Source organism: Epinephelus moara, chromosome 2 (assembly GCF_006386435.1).
Source record: "Epinephelus moara isolate mb chromosome 2, YSFRI_EMoa_1.0, whole genome shotgun sequence".
In the NCBI taxonomy this organism is placed as follows: domain Eukaryota; kingdom Metazoa; phylum Chordata; class Actinopteri; order Perciformes; family Serranidae; genus Epinephelus; species Epinephelus moara.
Genome location: NC_065507.1, coordinates 11257968 through 11263565, shown reverse-complemented (window position 1 = coordinate 11263565; position 5598 = coordinate 11257968).

Here is a 5598-nt window from a genome sequence, read left to right as displayed (position 1 = left end):
ACACACACACACAGGCAGATACAATGATAATCAATCACAAACAGGCTACACTTTTGATGGGATGCACAAACACACTCACACATGGCCAAATTCTGATCTACTCAACGTACAGTGCCTATCCACCACCATGCACCAGCCCAAGTTTATCAATCCGTAACACCTTTCTTTCCTAAAAACGACATCAAGACCTGTAAACATTCTGTCAGTTTCGACAATCAACATCAGAGATAAGAAACAACCTCTACCTCTGCCACTGTATATGATTGATATGTAAATGGTGACCAGCTGCTTTAGGGGTCAAAGGGCATCCTCAAAATGATAAGAGCACACCACAGTGGAGACATCTACTTACACATCTGAAAACAAAAGGACCCTTTTACCAATTGTTTGACCTTGACTGAGGAGTGAACATGCTGACTGTGCCTGTTTAATGAGAAACCCTTGAGCTTTGCTGAATGCAGGCCAAGATGAAACCTGTCGGTTTTGACGGAGCAACAGTCAGGCAAACTGAAGGGAAATAAAATAAACTGGGGCAAACCATCACAAAGGAAACCATCAAGGTTGAGTGGGAGCCTTTTGAGAAATCCGGATCAAAAAACAACAGACACAAAGTCAATAGTAAACACCACCATCTGCGTTCTTCTCCTAGCCTACACCATTAGCATCACTAGTATAATTGCTCTGCACATATGGTTTCTCAGCTGGGCATCTATGAGGTGACAAACAAATAGCAGGGGAAGCTGTTATGTGCCGACTGCGATAGAGGAGACAGCATGAACTGTTTGCACAGAAATATCAAAATGTTATTCAACCTAATAATACCACGTATTACTACTACTAATAATTGAAATCCATTTCCAGATCAACTTACTCAATTAAAGGCCGTGAATAAAATGTCTGCAATGTTTATGTAAGATAAGATTTCAAATCTGGCCTGAAGGTTTAGTCAAGATGTTTCAGTGTCAATAAGCCTTTACAGAAGAGGCAAACATCTCTTCTAAACTGGTAAAGATGTAAAAGATCAGGAATGTGGCTGGTGTAACTGATTTGGATTCTGAACAATCATTGTCTCTACTGTAAATCTAAGCTTTGTTGCTGCTCTGACTCAGAGAGGAGCACAACCATGCAATAATCTAGCCTCGAGGGTGTGAAAGCATGAAAAAGCCTTTTCTTAAATAGGACAAGTGAGAAGAGGCCTGATCTTAGAGTCGATCCAAAAGACTTAACAGAAGTGGGATTTGAAGACTGCACTACAGAAGATACTGTAAGGCAAAGACAAAAAAAATACTCCCAGGTTCCTGGCAAAGAGTTTAAAAAGGAACAGCCAAGCCAATGGCTGGGCATTATATCACCATTTTAAGGTATAGTGATACACAATGGAAACTGCTTAAAGCAATCACATATGTCTGAGTCAAATTGATGACTATAATCGGATGATTCTCATAACCAGTATATGTTTGTCATGCATATTACCATGTAATTAACATCTGTACATTCGTGACATAAATACAAAATAAACAAACGGACTAAACTATTTCAAAACAGCAGTTTCAAACACTGCAAACATTTTGCTACGAGACTGGGTATTAATAACGGTGGCTTCAACCACAGGTGCTTTTCCCGTACGCATTTGCCTGTGCTACAAAACTATCAACCTCTGTGGCAACAGTGCTGTGCACAAAAAAAATATTAACGAACAGCTCTGCTCTGCTCTGCTGTTAATTTTATATAATATTTCATTTATATTGATTTACAGTATTTTTTAGAAAATACAGAGATATGATTTAAGTCATCATAAAACTCAAATCTTGCATCTTGAAACCTGGACTGCAAAAACAGCTTTTCTGAGTTATATTAAGACAAAAATAAGTCACAAATGCCTGTGTTCAGAAGAAATTAATTGTGAGTGTCAAAATATGTCACACAACATTTAACCTAGCATTGTCGGCAACAGACAGCTATAACTACAGTATCATCAGCATAGCGATATAGTGGTATGTTAACAATACTGTGTCCTTCAGCGAGAACGTAAATGCAGAACAGGACTTCACAGCTACACCTTAAGCCAACAGCATGTTAATAAAAATTAAGAATGCAGCATGTTCATTCGTCAATCAGTCAAAGCATGTAACACCGACCCTCTGGATCAGCCTGTTCATCAGTGTAGCTGGATCAGTTGTGTCAAAGGCTTCACTGAGGTCAACAAGCACCAACAGTGAAGACTGATCTTAATCTGCTACCATCAAAAGTGGTGATTAGGGTTAGGTATCGTTTGGGTTTTTTCCGATACCGGTGCCAAACTGATACTTTAAAAACAGTACCAGTGCTTAAACGGTGCCTGAACCGATACCTCAAAATATGAGTTTTTTATGGAGGTTCAAAAGTGGGGCAAATGGGCCACCTTTCAGAAGTGTGTGAGTATTTTGTATAACAGTTTTAAATTATAATAAAAACAATGTTTTTACTTATTTATTGCTGAGGCAAATTAGAAATACCTAGAAATAAATAGGTATATGAACTCCATTAACTTTTTTAAAATATAATAAAAAACACTTAACAAATTAACATTACAATAATAGTAACTCCGTTGTGTTTGATAACATTGTTGAACGTAAACAGAAGTGACGCCCAGTGGTGCTTAGCGTGCCTTTAAATAATAATATACACTCAACAAATGAACAAATGAATGAATGATTCAGTTACGTGTAACGTCCAACAGAGGGAGACATAGCATTAAAAAAAAAAAGCACCGAAAGGAGGCACCGTAATGTGCGTTTTGTTTCGGTCCGGTAGGTATCGGTTAGGTACTGGTTCCATATGGACTGTTTCATTGCTATTCTGTTGCTAGGGCAACAACTTTGGTCCCTGTTTACTTCCTGTCAGCTTCTGCATTAACATACATTCAAACAGGAAATACAAAGGGACCCATTTAGAATGTTTATGTTGTCCAGTTTGAAACGGTCTATAAGCACCGACTTTCGGTACCCAACCCTAGTGGTGATATAGAGCATTGCAGAATTAATAAAAATGAGTATGGGGCTATTATTGCAACAGAACTTTTACAAATGTATGTAGAGAGTTGTGTAACTGTATCTGTGTGTGCATAATCAGATTTGTAAATGTGTAAAAGAATCTCCAAATCTGTATTTAGATTTGCAAGTGTATTGAGATTTTAAAATGTAGGCAAATTCATGAATGCCTACACCGATAGGCTACTAATGGCTGAAAATTATGTCAGTATTTTGCCCTAAGTGCTGGAAGCACAGACAAACCATCACCTACAACTCATGCAGAACCCTCAACCCCAATTGTGACTTCTGCTACACTTCTGCTGTAGCAAATGTGTGTCTGTCCTACTCTGCCCTCACTGTGCCTCAGTGGCTTTACAGCCTGAGACCGGCTACTTCTAGATCTTGTAAGGAGGTAGCTTTATTAATAACTTTAATATAAAGGTCATTTGGAGATGGATCTATATTTACCTCAGTAACAACCACATACTTGTCAGATAAATTGCTTGAAATAGAATTAGCTATGAGGAGCAGATTGTTCCTTTTCTACTGCTCATTTTGAGGCACTATAGATAAAACTGTAAATTCAAACACTGCTATCAGTGTAATAGAGATAGCCAGTCAAATATTAAGGGTTCCCCTTGGGTTTTGCCAGCACAGATTCATTTGCAAATATTTGACTTAAAGCAATTGGACTGTTTAAAGGTCAGTGCTGAAACACAGGAGCACTGTGCACTTCAGTGTAGAAATCCCCCACTGTGAAATAAAACCTTCCACATGAACATTTGTAGTTTTTATGACTATGTGAATAAGAAAAATTAGAATATTTAAGGTCTAACACTTTAAGAAGTTAAACTAAATGTTCTACCAGACAGGTTACTGCATATAATGTCTGCATATTCTGATACTGTTCTATGATTACAAATGGCCTGAATATTGTGGGGGTTTTTTAATAAAGGAGAAGGGTCATAAATTCAGAAAGACATTTGTTAGACTGAGCTAAAATCATCCAGGTATTTGACTAATTAAAACCAATTATGTATTTTTTTTAAAATAAAAATGAGGTCCTTGTATGCTACAAATGATTAAGATGGAATAGATAATGTTGAACTTATTTACTCTGCTTGCAGTATTAATTCATCGTTCAGCATTCATTATAATATAGGTGTCAACATTTATGCATCATGACACTGTTTATGTTCCAATAAACATGTGCAATGTCGTCCTACGCAAATGCACAAACACACACCTACACAACCACACACACTCTGACCTGGAGGCTGAGTCCAGAGGTGGGGAAACATCATGCATTAATTATAGAAAGACAACGTTTCCTGTTACAGTTTCACACACCCTGGTAGCCTCAGGTCATACTGTGGCGTCGCTGGGCTCAACTCAGGTGAGCAGGTGATGTCATGGCTGAGGATATAGGCACTGCTGAGGATGCACTGTAGTAAAAGAGTGTTCTTTCAAGCTGTTGCAATGATATTTTTTATATCATTTATGTATTCAAAAAGAGAAGCCCTGTGTAACACTGCTCTCTAGCTGGGGAGTGTGTTGATACACCTGTGCAGTTCTTTAATAGAAAGAAAAAATAAGAGTGCACAGCAGGAAGGGCCCTAATGGTCTAGCCATCTTGTGTCTCAGTGCCTTGTGCACTTTGCCATGCATATGTTAGAGGAGTCAACAGATGGACCTACCACAGAGACGCTTTGCTGTTACAGCTGAGACACAGAACACAGTTTTCCATCACCATGATGGCTACACAGCGCACAACAACCATGTGATCTGCTTGCCTTTTACGAGTCATTACTGACCATCAAAGCGCAGCTCCATTGTTCGCTGCGTCTCTATTCTTAGCGCTGTGTCCCAGACAGCACAATGTCAAAGACCATGAGCAGATTACAGAGGCATGCTGATGCTGATTAAACTAACGCTGATGAAAATACATGCAGCATAAAGCGCTCTGATTAGTCAAATGAATTCTGTACAAGGGCACAAAACACAGAGCATCCGAGGACTGGGGAATCTCTCTGTCATGGTGGATAAAGTATGAACTGTAACAATGTGGAGGCTGCTCTAACAATGCTTACCAATCCTGTATGTAACTGTATAGATATATACTACCTGTATACCATACCATAATAAAGGTCTGGATGTTGTGTCTTCGTATTTAGGGCTGTACTGAATGTCATTTTACCTCATGTCCTTCAAAACTTATTTTATGAGGTCATCATCATAAAAAAAAATATTCAGAAATCCTTAAATAAATCCTCAAATTTGAATAAAGTTATTAATCGGATTAAATGGGTTAGTCTTTTTTTATACAATGAACTCTTTTAAATGAATAAATGTAATTAATGGAGAAGCTGGATTGCTGCTACACAGGTACATGCTTCCCTTTTGTGTGCAGCAAGCAGGAGAGGGAATAGTTTTTTGACAGCAGTGAAAATGCTGTTTATGAAAGGCTCAACGCCAACAAATATGGAATGAGGGATTTTACAATGCTCTGGAGTTATTAGAAATTAGGCATGTCACAATACGAGAAATTTAGTAATTGATACCATCAACAGTGAAATTCAAGTTAAAT